The 19,198-nt window shown below is 45.0% G+C and overlaps 1 protein-coding gene across 5 annotated transcripts in view; it reads right to left on the reverse strand.

The window, feature by feature from the left end:
* PLCB4 (phospholipase C beta 4) overlaps window positions 1–19,198 on the reverse strand; it is a 985,968-nt gene that overhangs the window by 852,331 nt on the left and 114,439 nt on the right. Inside the window, exon 1 of one of the 5 annotated variants that reach the window (XM_069234143.1) lies at window positions 16,692–16,753. The exons of the other annotated variants lie outside the window; for them this stretch is intronic. The gene's annotated coding sequence lies outside the window, so the exon portion shown is untranslated. Of the gene's footprint in view, window positions 1–16,691; window positions 16,754–19,198 lie in introns of those variants that run through there. 5 annotated transcript variants of the gene reach the window in all.

The raw sequence follows: 19,198 nt of genomic DNA on the forward strand, positions 1-19,198 counted from the left end.
TGACTACAGTTCAGGAATGGCTGCCTACGTTAAAACGGCAGGTGCCCCACTATTTTGAGTAGTGCACACCCCATGACAGACCACCAAATAAACCTTTTTGGTCTATCGTGGAAAAGCACACCAGGGATTTTTTCCATATAAGTAACACGTTCGACAGCTGGCAAAGCAGCAACAACACCACCTTGTGTTCCACTGTCACACTATCCAAAGCTGCAATGGACTCCTGGGCAGAAGAGATATGGGTGGGCCACTCAGCCCATTTTACCACAAGCAGGCAAGGTTGAGTTTGTACTAATATCCCAATCCTGCCACTCTTATCATATTAGCTGTAAACTTGAAGTTTATTTCAGGAGGACTTCAGTCCCTCATAATCTGAAAATCATTTTCCCAATCTCTTTTCATATATTTTGCTCTATCATATCACTCAAATATATAGTGCTTTACCTAACACCATCCAAGACTACTCTTTAGCTTACATAGCCCGACACGATAGTTACCATCAAACGTCCTGCGCAAAAAGTTCTGTTCATTGTGGAGAGGGCTGCAAGGAGCAGGAGAGAGGGTTGTGGATGGTTGTCGCTGTGGCGCATATGGCAGGCGGGTCATCAAGGATGGTCATCATTGTAGCCCAAAGATCCTGTCGGGCATTGCAGATAGTTTTTACTGGAGATTCAAGCCGGTGTTCACCTCGATGCTATAGCGTGAAGTGCAGATCCTGCATTGCCAGTTGTCACTGGCAGTGACTGTTGCACAAGCAGTCGTGTTCACTGTAGCTTTGCATTGGAGGGTGACACATGCAGCAGGATCTTGATGCGAATAGGTCCATTCAGGGTTGCAAAGATCCCAAAACTTAGGATTTACCCTTTTCTCGGGGAGAGAGCTCAAATGATGCCACACTAGAGGTCCAGGACCTGCGGGGCACCTGTAGGGGATCAGGAACTCACTCCAGCAGAGGCCAGCGGGGCTCAGGCAGGACCAGTTGAACTGAAGAATTGGGTGTGAGGGTTCACTATTTATCATGGTGCCAGCTTTGAAGTTGGAGAAGGTTCTAGAGGGTGTCTGGAATTTCCAGAATACCCTGCCCTGGTCCCAGCTTGTCTGGGAACACACACGTTTAGTGTCAAATTCCTTGTGACTGTACTCAGGCAGAGCCTTTGTGATGTGCAAGTCTGGTAGGTGACAGTTTCTCCACCTACCAAGTCAGAGGTGGCCCATCCTGCCAACACCTATAACTTTCTCTCAGTGTCTAGAAGTAATACAAAAAGACCAACTGCCTGCTCCACCTAGACATGTGACCCAGGATACAGGCTGCAGGCACCAAATGGTTGGGGCATGAAAATGCCAACTTTCTAAAAGTGGCACTTTCAGAATTGTGACTTAAAATCCGACTTTTCCATTAAATAGGGTGTTAAATTTTAATTCTTTAATTCTTTAGACACCAAATTCGATAGTCCAACTTGCTCTCAATTGAAAATGAGCAATTATTAGATATAATAAGGTAATCCAATGTTATATCCTGTTGTAGAAGTAGGCCTTGCAGTGGTAAAAAACAAATGTAGAGTTTTTCACTACGAGAACATGTGCAACGTTTCAAATACACTTCACAATGTGATGACCTATGGGCTATTTAGGGCCTACCATAAAAGTAACGTATTTATATTAAAAAGGAAGCTTGTGGCCTGGCAAAAGGTTTATTTTTCCCGGTAAAAATGGTAGTTTAAAACAGCACACACACGCTGTAATAGCAGGGAAGAGACATGTTTAAAAGGCTACTTAAGAGAGCGGCACAATAAATGGGATTTATGATGGAACAACGCATGCGTATATCATGCATGCCTTTACACCGCGGTTTCTACAATGACCGCATCTTTACCACTCATACCTTAACAGCAAATTTCATTGTAAAAACATGTTTGTTAAAGGGACATGCGTGGTAAATTCTCCCCCGCCCTGCCCCCTTCACATGATACCATACTCCACCCGCCCAAGCTCTTAAAACTGCCCCTTGCACCCCCTGCCCTTAGCCCTAACCAACTTGCCCTGCCTTGCGCTAAAGCCTATCCCGCCCTGTCCTAAAAAATACTCAAACCCTCGTCCCATCCTAAACCCTAAAACCTACCTTTTCCTTATAACTACCCCACTCTGTCCTAAAAACTACCCCAACCTCCTGCCATAAACCATAAAATCTACCCTGCCCTAAAACCTATCCCCACCCTGTCCTAAAAAATACTGCAACCCCCCACCCTAAACCCTAAAACCTACCCTGCCCTGTCCTACAAACTTCCCCTCCCCTGCCCTAAAGCCTAAAAGCAACCCTGCCCTGTCCTAAAAGCTTCCCCGCCCTTTCCTAAAAACTACTTTGACCCCCTGCCCTAAACAATAAAACCTACCCTGTCCTATAAACTATCCCACCCTGCCCTAAAAACTACCCTGCCCCCACCATGAACCCTAAAACTTCTCCTGCCCTGTCCTAAAACCTACCCACTTTGTCCTCAAAACTACCCTGACCGCCCGCTCTAAACCTTAAAACCTACTGTGTCCTAAAAGCTACCCAGAACCCCCCACCCTGAATCCTAAAACCTACCCCACCTTGTCCTAAAAACTATCCCCACCGCCCTCCTTTCGCCCTAAACCCTAAAAGCTAATCTAACATGTCCTAAAGTCTACCACCCCCTGTTTTAAAAACTATCCCGACTCCCTGCCCTAAACGTCAAAACATACCCTGCCCTGTCCTAAAAACTACCCGGACTCCACTCTAAACCATAAAAGCTACCCTGCTGTGTCCTAAAACCTACCTCGCCCTGTCCTAAGAACCACACTGACCCCCCACCCTGCCCAAAACCCTATCCTGTCATGAAAACTACACCGACCCTGAGCCCTAATACCTGTACCACCCTGTTCTAAAAACTACCCTACCCCCTAACCCTGCCCTAAAAGCACCCCCCCACCCCTATCCTGGCCCCACTCACCTCTCTCTCCTCTGGTCCCTGTTCCGCCCGGACTGCTCTTTCTGCCGTTACCGCTGGTGGTAAAGGCATGCATGCTAAATGCATGCATAGTAAATGCACATGCGTGGTAATGGCAGCGTGGTCAATGCATAGCATTGCATCGATTGCGTTGTTAGCATTTATTGCTGCAGACCCACTAGTAGTATTTAATTTACAGGACCTGGGTACACATACTACCACTTTATTAGATACTTACATGTAAATTAAATGTTCCAATTGGGTGTATGCCAGTGTTACCAGGTTTTAGGGAGAGAGCACACTCATTTTAGCACTGGTTGGCAGTGGCAGAGTCTTAGGGCCAGTAAAAACAAAGTAAGCAAAAAAACAGGAGGATTGAAGGCAAAACGTAGAAGGAAAACTGTGCCAAGGATGTCAGGTCCAACATGTTCAGTTAAAAAAAAAGTCGATATCAGCATGGAAACACTAACCTACCAAAACAGCTACTGAACACTGTCTGCCTTGAGGGCCAGTTTTAGGGCAAAGAATACTGGGATGCCACCACTCTCATAGCCCGGAGGCTCACCCCAGATTTACTCTGCAAGCAAGCAGCAAATGACCTTGTTGCAGAGAGAGACAGAAATTAACTTCATATAGAGCAACAAAGATCTTTGCACTGGCTCGTTTCACTTTTCACCAAACCTTAACAAAAGAAGAGATCTTGTTTTTGTTTCACTGCTTTGCTTTGTATGTAGACAACGAGTTGATTCTTTGTTCCATTTGAGAAATAAATGTCAATAGAGCAATGAAAGGAAATGAGTTCTGGGAATTGCGCCTTTTCAGTTGCACCTGGAAATGTTCCACTGATTTTCTAAAAGTGACAGTGAGATTGACAAAGGGAATTCAGGGCCCGTTTGCATTACTTCTGCACTGACAAATTGATCTTGGAAAAAGTATGTCTCCTTTTTCATGCATAAGAGATGATTGTTTACTTGCCGTTGACGCGTAGATAAATTAACGTTTGCACTCTATGTATAGGCTTGAACCAACATAAAGCGTGGCCTTTAGAGGTTGGAAGCCTCCATTTTAAAGAGCTCACACTAAAAGTTATAATTAAAAGTTATAATTAAAAGGCTATTATTCAACTTTTTAAAGTTTTTCTGCAAGGTGTAATTAAACAGCACGATTCATTTCACCTTACAGGGCGTTTTCTCTGTTACAGCACAGGCACACATGATCAGGGCAATTTATTTTTAGCAACTGTCTGGCATGATTCCTATTAATAGCACTGTAGCTATTCTAAGGCTTAAAATAAATGTGTGTATTGATGGAGGCGCGTGCATGCCGCCTGCGACAAGGATAAACCCAGAGCATAGCAAGGGAGACATCCAGCTGAGCCTGACTGTCACCCGTGAATGTGCAGATAACACAAGGCGCTGGAGAGTGACACAATGAACCTGGCAGTTATTCACAACACAATGCAGAATCTATCGCTGGACGAACGATGCAACTGGGGAACACAGGAAGGGAATGAGATTTGTGCATGTCATTGTAAAGCAACTACAGAAAACGTGATGCGATGAATGCTTGTTATTGGTTTAAATCACTGACAATCGCTCTAGGTAGCATTCCAACCAATGCTCAATGTGCAACAAAATGAGTGCCAGGGCCCTTTCCTGGAGACCACTGGAGTCTGCACCACCCATTGCCCCTGCCAATGGCAGGCAAACACAGCTAATAACCATCACACTCCAATCAGTGTCACAAATCGGATTGTTCAAGGCCACCCAAAGCTGTAAGAATGGCATAGGCAAAGAGGTATTTTTAATTTATTGTAAACTGCTTAAAAATTAAATTAAACAAGTGAACATAACACTCTGTTGTGCTCACCTCAAATTAGACAAACTGTACCAGAATTTTGTGGACTGTCAGAGGTGCCCATGTGGAGAATTGAGTGCGGGTGCCAAGCACTGGTAAACACCGGCTCAAATTAAGCACTGAATCCAGCATATCAATTTTTGTCCAATGTGGACTGAGGCCCACCTTTCAAATCACAACTGACGATATTTCTCATGGGAACAGTCTATCCTGAACTGCCAGTCTGCCAGTTGAGGCCCCCTCCAGAAAGGAACACAAACAACCCCAGTTTGTAAAGCAAATGGTGATGATGGTAAGAAATTGTGTTTCTGGTTGACAGAGATATGCACCCTGTCCAAGCAGGAACCACAATCCCAGTCAGGGTAAGTCAGATGCACACCATAAATTAACCTGTGCTCACCCTCTGGTAGCTTGGCAGAAAGCAGACAGGCTTAACATAGGAGGCAATGTGTAAAGCATTTGTGCAACACTTAATACTGTAAAACAGTGAAAACACCACACAAAATAATCCAAACCAGGTTAGAAAAAATAGATCTTAATTTAATTAACAAAACAAGACCAAAATGACAAAAATTCCACAATTAGGAGTCGAGAAATGAATTTTTAAAGAATGTAATGCTTAGAAACTTAAAGCGCCAACAGGGGCTATCTGGTTGCACTAGACTGGGGTTAATCCAAAGGTCAGGTCGACCGCAATGGAGCCAAGGGCCAATCAACTACAGGGATCAACCCTGTCCCCCTTAAACAGTACCTTATGTGGAGGCCTGCGTCGACGTCGAGAATCTGATGTGAAAGCGATACATCAGATCTGATCTGCGCAACCAGGGGATGCGTCGTCGTCGAGCCGTGCAATCATTGATCCTCGAGAAGTGGAGCTGCATCGAACCCTTTGCAATAAAGGCAATGCCAAGCTGTTGTCAAGCTTCTCAGCCGGTGATGCTTAGGTGGTGTGCAGGGCTCATGTTGATGCATCGATCCTGAGCCTTGCAAACAGCAATGGTCAGTCCTCGTCCGCAGCGGCAATGTGTCAAAGTCGAGAAGAGATGCAGTGGTTCCAATATGTGCTGAAACAGCAATGAGTGGATTTTCATGAAACACAGCTGCAGAACCCACTTCCAAGGATCCAGGACCCACTTGGCAGGGTAGGATTCATCATTGGCAGAGTCCAGAATCTATATCAGAGGTAAGTGAAGTATTTTATGTCCCTGAGACTTCAGAACAGGAGGCAAACCAGCAAGCCCTTGAAGTCACTTTTGTTCTTGGAATGTAGAGATTCAGGTCTAGTCCTTCTCACTCCCAGGCAAGGAGAGGAGCAGTCAGCAGGACACGCACAGTAAATCAGGAGTCCAGCAACTTTCCAGCAGAGTGACAGTCCCCTTAGTAGCACAGCAGTCCTTCTTCCTGGCAGAATGTCCTCAGGTTCAGAAGTGTACTGATTTGATAGAGTTTGGGGTCAAGTACTTACACTCAGTTGTGCCTTTGAAGTGGTGGAGACTTCAAAGAGAGGCATTTGAAGTGCACAAAGTCCCTGCCCTTCCTTACCTGACTCCCGACACACTACAGGGGGTTTTGCGGCCCTTTGTGAGGGCTCAGGATCCAGCCTGTTCAGGTGTAAATGTCAGCTCATCCCTCCCATCCTGCCCAGTATGACCCATCAAGATGTTAATCGCCCATCAGGATGTTGATGGCCCATCAGGCACACCTAGATCCCGGTGTGCGTGGCCGTCTAGAGGGAATGCACATGAGCCAAGCTGTAATCTACCCAGATGCATAATCAGAGACATCCAGAGGCACAGAATCATTAAAGTAAGAAAATGCCAACTTTCTAAAAACTGTAATTTTCAGACTTGAAACTTAAAATCCGATTTTACCATAAGATTCAATTTTAAATCGTGAGTCTAGAGACATCAAAGTCAAAATATCTATCTGGTCCCAGTTGGAAATTACACTTATAAAATGTATCAAGGCAGTCCCAATGTTAACCTATGGCCGTGCAGTAGTGAAAAACGAATGTAAGAATTTGTCACTACCTGGACATGTAAAACTTAAAAGCAAAAGTCCAACTTTTTAAATACACCGCACCCTGCCCTTGGGGCTGCCCAAGAACTACCTTGGGGGGTAACTTATGTGTATTCCAATGGAAGGCTTGGGCCTGACAAGAGGCTTAACTTGCCAGGTCAAAATAGCAGTTTAAAATTCCACACAAAGGCTCTGCAATGGCAGGTCTGAGCCTTGTTTAAAGGGCCACTGAAGTGGGTGGCACTATCAGTGCTGCAGGCCCACTAGTAGCATTTAATTTACAGACCCTGGGTACATGTAGGGTACTTTACTAGGGACTTATAAGCAAATTAAATATGACAATTGTGGATAAGCCAATGTCACCATGTTTTACTTAAAGAACACATGCGTTTTAGCACTGGTCAGCAGTGGTAAAGTGCCCAGAATCCTAAAGCCAGAAAAAACGAAGTCAGCAAAACAGGAGATCAGAGGGCAGGAACGTCAAGGGAAACCTCATCAAGGATGCCAGGACTAACAGATAGCCAAGATTTACAAATTTTAACTCCTGGTGTTCGCCAGTACTAACTGTCATTATGTTATCATTTCTTCACGAGAAACGGTTCGTCCAAACCTCATGTGTGAAGACGGTTTGCACTTTGAAAAATCTACAGCTGTGGGGTTCAGGAAATTCTAACTCAACTTCAACTGATTCAACTTTCTACGTGAAGCCTTCCTACTCCATTCCTATACCATTGCAAAAAAAAGGGTGCTCAGTGCACATTCCAACACTTCTTGCGTCATTTGAGTCTGATCTATTTAAAGGTACACTGGCAAGAGCAGCTTTGTTAAGGTTTGTGAATAGTGACAAAGCTAAGGATCGGTTGCTATTTACATCTTTGTAATTGTCAGCTCCACCCCCAGTACTCTGGAATAACCTGTTTCTACACCTCTAGGTCTCACTTGCTACTATTTAAAAAGAGTACATTCCTGGAGTTAGTTCTGCAGTTTTAAGTGACATCTCTGCATGTACTAATCTGCATCACTTGAAAAACAAGCTACAGCAGAGAAGAAATAGTTCATATTCAGGCAACATCTTCCTTAGACTTTAGAATGGCCCGGAAAGGGTTATTTTGCCATCTCCTAAATGAAGGTGCAAATGCCACATATTTGTTTTAAAAACTTGCCACTTTGAGCCATTTTTGACGCTCAATGACACTTCAAACTTAGAAAACATGATTTTAAAAAGTAAAATCGAAAAAAATATGTAATTATATTTATTGCTTGTTTTTGTAAACTAGTCACTCACCATTTCAAAACCATATTACACTGTGTCACATTTTTAATATATTACCCATAATTGTCTTTGACTTCAGATGCCTTCTCTGATATCAACTTGACGAGTTCGAAATATAGAAAAATACATTGAGTGCACGTTTTTTAAGCAATCTCCGCAAGTCTAACGTATGTTTAATTGCCTAAAAGGTGTGCATAAAATTCAGCAATCTTGATTTATGTGGGAACACCTGCTCTTAAAGGCAAAGCATGTCATATTGTTTATTAAAGATTTCTACTACCTAAACCCCCTTCACTCCAATTCACGTTAATAGGAAACTCAAAGTCCAATGATTTTTCCGCAAATCTCCCTCTTAGGTTTTCCTAAGTGTTGGCATGCATGTGTATGTACAGTTCTTCAATATTTTATAATATGCTACTTTATACAATACACAAATGATGATGGAGCCTATTCACAAATTGGATTTTGCGAGATGTGTAGTAGTACTCCAATAGTACTATTCATGTACTACATAATGCTAAGGACATACCATCTGAGTACCTTCTGAGTCATTAATGTTAGGTATAGGGTGCTATTTTAATACGGCAATGACATCAATGAAGTTTTGTGGTACCTCACCAGTGCTTAATTTGTGCTTGTTGTATCCGGTGCTAAGCACTGGCAATAATTTTTGAGGGCCGGGGCTTATTCTTCTCCCTCAAGCATTTGCTGCGAGCAAAAGAGACAGATGGGAAAGACGGAGGAAGAGAAAAACAGAAAAGCGTCACAATGGGAGAAAGTTTAAAGCTGCAGGAGTGAGCTGAAGGGGCAGGGAGTGCCTTTATAAGGATTGAAGACGCCCGAGATGGCTTCAGGATTACGCCGCCTCAGTATTCTGTGTTCGCACATTTAATTGCAGCAGCCACGTGTTTTAAGAGGAGGGCTTTGGGCACCGGCACCTTTTCATTTACAAATTAAGCACTGTAGTTCACAAATAAATATTATTAGAACATTGGAATGCTGGAGGCTCCATTGAAAACAATGGAGTGCTGCAGGCTTTTACAGGCCAGTAAAAGCCCGCAGCGCCAACATTCCAATGTTCGCTTTGTTCACAGCAACAGCTGTGAACAAAGCCTCACGGAGCCCGAGGGGATTTAAATCCCCTCGGGCTCCGTGATTTTTTTTTTTTTTTAATAGAACATTCTGCCCTGTGTGGTAGAATGTTCTAATAGCCTTAGAACCCGCCGTAGCGGGCTCTACCGGCTATTAAAGTCCCTCTCCCTTGTTAAATGCCCTCGCCTTTGGCTCGGGCATTTAACGCGGGGAGTGGGCCTTTAATAGCCGGTAGAGCCCGCTACGGCGGGTTCTAAGGCTATATTGGCAATGACAGCAACGGGAGTTTTGTGTTAGTTCACAAATAAATGTTATTGTTCCTGTTGCAATGCTGTTTGTGGTTTCTTAGGAGGAACCAATCTGGAACCTTCTGGGTTCCCAAAGGAATGCACTATAGTTCAGGATGTACACACACCAAAACAATCTTAATGCAACTATCTAACCACAACCAATGTGTGGAGAAATTAAAAATGTTTCTCCAAAATGCAGGTTATATCTCTTCCACCACGAAAGTATAGCTTCTATGCCTATTCCATCAAATAGAAATCAAGAAATAATGAAACTTTCTCAGGAGAAGGACAGCCCATGATCAAAACGCCACACAGCACGGAATACAGAAAAGCAGAAAATGTTCTTGAGTAGCAACCCAGTGTTTGGCAAAGGAAATATCTGATACAGTTGCATTGCCTAGGGTATACAATTCATGAACTACCTGTAATAACAAGCAAGAAAGGCTGTCCTGTGTGCAGGCTGAAGAACTGGATATCACTCAACTTAATGTTACTAGGATTCAGCATTACATTTATAACCCAGATACTGAGTTCCAGAAGTTAAAGAGGTGGGTGCCAGTAAATGTAATGTTAATTTAATCATTATCAATAATACTAATTGTATCACTGATGGTACCTGTAGGGTTCTAACTGATTGTCAAAATTTGCTCATGCAAAAGTCATTATCTGTGATCCTCCATTTACCACAGTTTTGTTTCTCATGGGGGGCTCCTGAGATTGATATAAACTGTGATGTAGGCGATTAGGGTTGGGAATCATTTGCTTTTCAGATCCTCCTAAGGCGAATGGGTGCTGCCCAATCAAAATGAGCAAACCATGAGGGAAAGCTGTCTGTATGGGAGAAGGCTTAAGAAGTTTAATTGAAAGTTGGCCTTTGGACAATCCAGAGAGGTATAATTGTTGAGCCTAGGTGGAGGAGCATTAATGATTATGCCTTAAGCTGGTCCCTATGGTGGACAGCTATCCTACTTCTAGCATGCCCTTTCTCTTTCGCTAAACCTGTCCCCAGGAAAGGGTGCTAAGGTTGCATCTAACTGACAACTGTAATGTGGCCACATCATTGTAGAATTACAATTACCTTTGCTCGTGAATATGCCCTTTCCTCATAGGGTGTGGTGTTTGTCTTGCAGCCCAGAACACAGCATAATAGTTGAGAATTCCTAGGAGATGTTGCAAACAACTAAGCCCTATCACTGGAAGTCAACAATGCTATGTTGCAATGTATTTTTTAATTAATGTACCCATACCGACTAATTACTTTGTCCCTTACCACTAATATGTGTGGCTGCATGTGTTTACAGAAATGTCATTTCTCACTGGATATTAGAAATGGAGTCTCTAGTTGGCAGTGATTTGCACCTTGTTCAAATAGGGACCCTCACTCTAGTCAGGGTAAGGGAGTCACACAGAAAGATAACTCCTGCTCACCCCCTTGGTAGCATGGCACGAGTTATCTCAGAGGCAATGTGTAAAGTATTTGTACACACACATACCTACAAACACAGTAAAAATACCACAAAAGTACTCCACAGCAGTTTAGAAAAACAGCCAATAATTATCTGAATAAAACAAGACCAAAATCACCAAATCCAACATACACAAGGAAAGATACAAATTTTTAAAGATTAAATCTCAGTAAAGCGCTTAGAAACATAATAGCTCAAACTGGGGCTATCAAGACGTTTTGGCAGAAGCGTTCCCAACAATCCAACGCCACTCACGAGGGAGTGTGGCCCAGTTACTGAGTCACACAGGTCCCAGGCACAGTACCTTCAAAAACGGGAGGAGAGACGATGCTGGAACTGGTGTGGCGTCGGTTCCTTACTGCTACAAGAGAGGTGAGGTGAGGTGTTGGTTCCTTACTGCTAGGCAGGGGAGGTGAGGTGTCGGTTTCTTACGATTGCAGGGGAGGTGATGCGGCGTCGGTGGCGAGTAGTTGGTTGAGGAATCCAACAGGTCAAGAAGTGAGGTGTCGACTTCGTGGTGTCACAATCACACCACGGGGTAACAGGTGCTGCGGCGGAGTCGGGGGTCACAGGCATCGGTGATATGGCACTCGGGATTCATGCTGTGGCAAGACTTCAGAGGTGCTGTGGGGGTGTCGGGCCTGCAGAGTCGGTCATGGTTATTGCTCTCAGAGGCGACCATGGCTCCGTCCGGTGCAGGCAGCGGCGTGGAGTTGGATACCAGCACCGGTTCAGAAGTCGCTCTGGAGTTGATGTACTTGGTTTCTTCTTAGTTGCAGCAGATCCCACTCCTAAGGGCCCATGAACTGGATTTGGTACCACTTGGCAAGTCAGGACTCTCAGCAAGAGAGCACAGGTGCTGGCAGGTGAAGTCTTTGATGTCCCTGAGACTTCTAGCAGGGGACAAGCTCAGTCTGAGCCCTTGGAGAATCTTTGGCATCAGGATGTAAAAAGCAAAGTCAAGTCCTTTCACTCCCAAGACAGAAGCAGCAAGCAGAAGGTCAGCACAACAAGGCAACAGGCAGAGTGTCAGTCCCTCCTGTGGCATCTAGCTCTTCTTCCTAGCAGAATGTCCTCAGTCAAAAAGTATACTAAAGTTGTGGTCTCAGAGGTCCAATACTCATTTCTGCCTTTGAAGTAGGCAAGCCTTAAAAGAAAGTTGTTAGAAATGGGGTTTTTGGTTGGCAGTCAGGTTACCCCCTGTCCAAGCAAAAGCCCTCACTCTAGTCAGGGTAAGTCACACACAATCCAAGATTATCCTGTGCCCACCCTCTGGTAGCTTGGCATGAGCAGTCAGGCTTAACTTAGAAGGCAATGTGTAAAGTATTTGTGCAATAAATCATACAATACCACCATATAGCACCACAAAAATACAACACACAGTGTTTAGAAAAATATATAATATTTATCAGGATAATTGTAGGTCAAAACGAATAAAGTTGCAATGTGAATTTGTAAAGATATCACTGGAAAGTGATATAAAGTGTCTTAAGTTTTTAAAAAGCAAACAAAGTCTCTTTCAAGCACAAAGTACCTGGTTTGGAGTGGAAAATCTCCTCAGAGGGCCACAGAAGAAGAGATACATGGAAAAATGGTGTGTGCGTCGATTTCTCCCCAGCACACACGGACTAGTGTCGCCATTTTTCACGCGGGGAAGTCGTGTGTCATTTTCCGGCGCGCAGACAGTCTCTTTCTGTGGATCGCGGGGATTACCAGATGTCCCGGGTCTGTGCGTGGATTCTCCTGCTTGTTTTTCGGCTGCGCGTCATTCTCCGGGGCTGCGCGTCTAAGTTCCGCTCTCACAGCAGGCGTCGCGTTGATTTCTCCTCTGGAGGTCGGGCGGCGTTGTCCTTGCGAGGCCGTGCGTTGAAGTTCCGGTCGTCCTGAAGGCGTCGCGTCGATCAGCGTCGGTGTGCGGCGTTTTTCTTGCCGCGGAACAAACTGTGCATCGAAAATTTCGGTGCACGAAGCGTCCAAGTGAAAATGAGAAGTCTTTTTGGTCCTGAGACTTCAGGGAACAGGATGCAAGCTCTATCCAAGCCCTTGGAGGGCACTTTTACAGCCAGACAAGAGTTCAGCAAGGCAGCAGGGCAACAGCAAGGCAGCAGTCTTTTGTAGAAAGCAGTCAGGTGAGTCCTTTAGGCAGCCAGGCAGTTCTTCTTGGCAGGATGCAGGTTCTGGTTCAGGTTTCTTCTCCAGCAAGTGTCACATGAGGTAGGGCAGAGGCCCTGTTTTATACCCAAATGTGCCTTTGAAGTGGGGGAGACTTCAAAGAGTGGCTAAGAGGTGCACCAGGTCCCCTTTCAGTTCAATCCTGTCTGCCAGGGTCCCAGTAGGGGGTGTGGCAGTCCTTTGTGTGAGAGCAGGCCCTCCACCCTCCCAGCCCAGGAAGACCCATTCAAAATGCAGATGTATGCAAGTCAGGCTGAGTACCCTGTGTTTGGGGTGTGTCTGAGTGAATGCACAAGGAGCTGTCAACTAAGCCCAGACAGACGTGGATTGTAAGGCACAGAAAGATTTAAGTGCAAAGAAATGCTCACTTTCTAAAAGTGGCATTTCTAGAATAGTAATATTAAGTCCAACTTCACCAGTCAGCAGGATTTTATATTACCATTCTGGCCATACTATATATGACCTTCCTACTCCATTCAGATCAGCAGCTACCACTTCAATACTGTATGAGGGCAGCCCCAATGTTAGCCTATGAAGGAAGCAGGCCTCACAGTAGTGCAAAAACGAATTCAGGAGTTTTACACTACCAGGACATGTAAACTACACAGGTACATGTCCTGCCTTTCACCCACACAGCACTCTGCTCTAGGGGTTACCTAGGGCACACATTAGAGGTGACTTATATGTGGAGAAAGGGGAGGTTTAGACTTGGCAAGTACTTTTAAATGCCAAGTCGAGGTGACAGTGAAACTGCACACACAGGCCTTGCAGTGGCAGGCCTGAGACAAGGAAAAGGGGCTACTTAAGTGGTTGGCACAACCAGTGCTGCAGGCCCACTAGTAGCATTTAATCTACAGGCCCTAGGCACATAGAGTGCACATTACTAAGGACTTATAAGTAAATTAAATAGTCCAATCAGGTATGATTCAAGGTTACCATGTTTTAAGGGAGAGAGCATATGCACTTTAGAACTGGTTAGCAGTGGTAAAGTGTGCAGAGTCTAAAAGCCAGCAAAAACAGTGTCCAAAAAGTGGAGGGAGGCAGGCAAAAAGTTAGGGGTGACCACCCTAAGGCTGTCAGGTCTAACAAAAGTCTTTGTAGTGCACAAGGCCCTGCCTTTCCTGCTCTGGTCCCAGACATACTCCAGGAGATTGGAGACTGCTTTGTGTAAGCACAGGCACAGCCCTATTCAGGTGCAAGTGTCAGCTCCTCCCACCACTCTAGCCCAGGAGGACCCATCAGGATATGCAGGACACACTTCAGTTCCCTTTGTGTGACTGCCTAGAGTAAATTCACAAACAGCTCAAATGTCATCCTGACCCAGACGTGTATTCCACAGCCAGACAGAGGCACAGAATGGTTAAGTAAGAAAATGTCCCCTTTCTAAAAGTGGCATTTTCAAACTTTCAATTTAAAAGCCAACTTCACCAAAAGGTGTACTTTTAAATTGTGAGTTCAGAGACCCCAAACTCCACATCACTATCTGCTCCCAATTGGACATTACACTTAAAAGATATTTCAGGGCAATCCCCATGTTACCCTATGGGAGAGGCAGGCCTTGCAATAGTGAATGTCGAATTTAGCAGTATTTCACTATCAGGACATGTAAAACACATCAGTATATGTCCTACCTCTTAAATAAACTGCACTCTCCCCCTTGGGCTTCCTTGGGCCTACATTAGGGGTGACTTACATGTAGAAAAGGGGAAGGTTTGGGCATGGTGAGTGGGTGCACTTGTCAGGTCGAACTGGCAGTTTAAAACTGCAACACAGACACTGCAGTGGCAGGTCTGAGACATGTTTACAGGACTACTCAGGTGGGTGGAAAAATCAGTGCTGCAGGCTCACTAGTAGTATTTGATTTACAGGTCCTGGGCACCCATGGTGCACTATACTAGGGACTTACTAGTAAATCAGATATGCCAATCATAGATAAACCAATCACCTATACAATTTAGACATGGAGCACTTGCACTTTAGCACTGGTTAACAGTGGTAAAGTGCCCAGAGTCATAAAGCCAGAAAATGCTAAATTCAGCACAGGATCAAAAAAACAGGAGGTAAGAAGTCAAAAAGACAGGGGAAATCATGCAGAGAGGGCCATTCCCAACACTGAAGAACTTCAGGGGGGAGCTATCTGTTTCCAGAGCATACAGAGCATAGTGTGTGATGTTGACTTGTATGTGCATGTTTCCAACAACTGGGTTGCTAAGTTGGGGTAGTTCTTGTTACCTTTCGACCAAACCCATGTAGGGGAGAATTGGCAAAGGGCTGATTTTATGGGGTATATCTCAGTGAGGTGCTGGCCCTTTGCCACACTTGTGCCAAATTTGTGGTATAACCAACTCATCTGTGGTCTTGCTGGATGTCATACTACAAATTTGAGGAACCCAGAAGTAAATGTTCTTTACTCTAGCCCCCTCCAGAAGTATGCTTTCTAAGGCTCCAGACTTACAAATCTGTGTTTTTCATAAGTGAACACGTTTTACCCTGGAAGTTTATGAAAAAGTCAAACCTTAGTTTGGGGTAAGACATTACTTTCAAAGAAAATGCTTTGTGACTCAGATCTATAATACAGAAGTAATTCATATCTGATATAGTAGTGAGACACAACTACTCACAGAAATAGCAAAACGTTGTGAATCAGGCACAGAGCATTCAGATGACTGGTCTAAGGATGATCAAAGGGTGATTTTGCAGTACACATAGAAGAAGCAAAATGCTATGGATGACTGTTTATGTGCAGAAAGGTGTCCCTTCCTGCACATAAACAATCATTCCAAAATAACGCTTTGGTACTTCTATGTGTGCTGCGTTTTGAAGCACACAAAGAAGTGCCAAATCACCATTATAGATTGTTTATGTGCAGGAAGAGACACCTTCCTGCACATAAACAATCTATCTTCTCAACGCAGACACCCTTGCACTATGGTGCAATGATGTCTGTGTTGGCGCAGGCAGCTTAATTCAACACCGGCCCAGGGGGAAACGCAGAGGCGCGCTGCAGGGTCACGTAATATTCTTGTAAATATGGTGCATCCCTGCATTTCAAAAGTGGTGCAGCGCTGCTATTTTTCATGCAGGGTACTAGTGTTTGAATCCTTTTTCATTGCGCTCTTAGCCTTGCCTTTCGTTGCTGCCTGTTCCAGGAGAAAGGCATGATCTCTGCAGATCCGTGGCCTTCTTTCTTTAATAATTAATGCCTTCGCAGTCGCGAAACCTTAAAAAGAACTGTGCCCAACGGCCACTAGTCAACCAGGGCTATACTGTACCAAACTTTATACTCATCGAGCTCCTAATCGACTGGTGCCACAACAGAAATCTGCTGAAGGCCACTATGAGGCTATTTTTTTTACACTGGAAGAAGCCACGTTTTCTCTAAAACCGGCCCGCAGCTGAGTGAGTTTGCTACCGGAGAAGCTGTGTGTTCAGCAAGGTCTTTTCCATTAAACCTAACCCCCACTTTCAGTGGCACTGAATCCTTCTCGGGTCATTCATTTACGGATAATAAATATTTGACTAGTGTTTAAACACAGCACTTATGCTGAACACTCACCTGTCGCTGGCAGTAAACCAACACCTGTGGGAATCTGATTCAACGCTTAAGAACTCGTCTCAGGGTCATTTGAGCGGGGTCTCCTCCCGCCAGGCCCCAGCGCGCGCACACACGTCTCACAGGGACAGCCTCCTTTCTCCTCGTACTGTTCAAAGTGAACACGGGGAGCGCGAGCCACGCGGCCGATGGTGCATTTAAGTAGAACTCGCATGGCTTGAGTGCAAATTAAGTTTTGGATTAACATAACCAACAATTTGCACTTGTACAGATGTTTACTTAAGCATATTACCCCAGTATTGTGTAATATTGCACGTGAGTAATTTGTCTCAGAGAGGCAGGAGTGGGCATTCAAAGACGGGGATGCCATAGAATGTGTGTACACATCCACAAATTAACGAATTTGTAGACGTTCACAAGCTTCGCCATGACCTATTCCCACCCCGAAAACGAGTACATTTATCCCGTTAAGAGTAGGCCTGGACCCGATGCACTAAAAAACAGATCGCAAAAAATGGTTACGTATTGGGCACCATTTTTTGCCAGACTGGTCACAGGGCGTTTCTACAGGTTGGAAAGTGAGGGACGGTTTCACTGCCGATGGGAACCGGTTTTGCTGCTGGGGCCACGTTGCTACTTGCAGCGCTTCTAAAGAAACAATGCAAAAACAAATGGTTTAAACCCTGCTCAAAGGTTACTTTAAAAACATTTCTTTGCATTGTTTGTTTTGAACGACGGGAAGTAGGAAGTTAGTCGACAGGTCCCCTGCAACAAAACCGGTCCCAATCCACAGTGAACTCGGCCCCCACCCTGCCAGGCCACTGAAACTCCTAGTGTCCAGGAGGCCAGTCCAGCCCCGCTTTTTGCACCCTGTCTTTGATTTTGCATCACAGTCTCCAGTCGCAAAGGGAATAGAATTTCGGGCCAGATGTAGCAAAACGCCAATTTGCGACTTGCAATTGCGAGTCCCTGCGACTCGCAATTTGCAACTCGCAAATTGGTATGCAGTATGGTGCGACTGCGACTCGCTATGGGGACGCAATGACCCACCTCATTAATATTCATGAGGTGGGTCGCTAATTGCGGCCCCATAGCGAGTCTAGGCACTCGCAAACATGGAGGCCTGCTGTCGTCAGCAGACCTCCATGTTTGTGACTGCTTTAAATAAAGCAGTTTTTTTTTTTTAAAGTGTAGCCCGTTTTCCTTAAAGGAAAACGAGCTGCACTTAAAAAAAAAAACGAAACCTTTAGTTTCGGTATTTTTTCAGGGCAGGGAGTGGTCCCTTGGACCACTCCCTGCCCTGAAAAAATATCTGTGGGTCCATTCACAAAGTGGAAGGGGTGCCATGGGGACCCCTTCCAATTTGCGAGTGGGTTACCATCCACTTCAAGTGGATGGTAACTGCGACTCCATTTGCGACCGCATATGCGGTCGCAAATGGAATTGCATTCCACTCCGAATCGCAAATAGGAAGGGAACACCCCTTCCTATTTGCGATTCTGAAATGCATATTGCGAGTCGGTCCCGACTCGCAATATGCATTTCTGAACAGCAAAGAGGCTTTTGCGCCTCGCAAACGGCGATTTTCGCTGTTTGCGAGGCGCAAACCCTTTGCTACATCTGGCCCTTCATGTCTAATGAATAAAAATTTGAGATCAGCTGATTGGCAGCAAACATAGGGCTAGTGGGTTGCAAGGAACATCAGTAAATCATACCTGTGATTACATTCACAAGTGGGGATCTTTTTTTTAAGCAGCCCTTGTACCTCAAAGGAATTAGTGCTGCTTTAGAAAAGCTTCCTATTTGTGAACAATTGGGAAAGCTTGAAGTGGATCATCCAGTGAACCACTGGACCACTGATGGCTCCCCATGAGTCTGTAGATGCGATTCACAAAGGGAAAGTGTGCCTTTTCAAAGCTCTATCGTCACATGCATTTTCTAAAAAAAGAAATACCCCTGAAAGAACTCATGAAGTATTGTAGTACTTTCATGGTGTGCTTGGAGCAAAGGCTGACTGTTGGCACAAGTGTTCCCATGCAGAGCATAGGCGTCGGTGTGCTTTCACAGGCCCTAGCCTCTCAGCTGAAATATTGCTGTCACTCGAGCCCCAATGCCCTACAGAGGTTGGTGCACAGGCCCAAGGCTCCAGCCTTCTGTCCACTATAATAGCAGCCTCCATAGTCACTACAGCTACGTAGGCTGATAGGGCCAAAATGGTGACCTACGTCTTGTGTTTGGTAGCAGCAAACACAGCAAGCTGCTATGTAGGGCAACAGGGCCCAAGTACATGGTTGAAAAATACAGTGAAAAAGTCTATGCTCAATACCCCCCACAACATTGCACCTATAGGTTGCAGTCCTCAATCAATTAACACGTGAGCCTGTAGCCTTAGTTGCATCGCTTTCCCCTCCTGCAGCCTTTGCCTGCTTTCTCTTCCTCATCACCACTCCCTTCCAGCTCACCCACAAAGTCGTAGGTCAATCCCTAGTCCTGAACCATATCACATAGCC

The sequence above is a fragment of the Pleurodeles waltl genome, chromosome 5 (assembly GCF_031143425.1).
Source record: "Pleurodeles waltl isolate 20211129_DDA chromosome 5, aPleWal1.hap1.20221129, whole genome shotgun sequence".
NCBI classification, from domain to species: Eukaryota; Metazoa; Chordata; class Amphibia; order Caudata; family Salamandridae; genus Pleurodeles; species Pleurodeles waltl.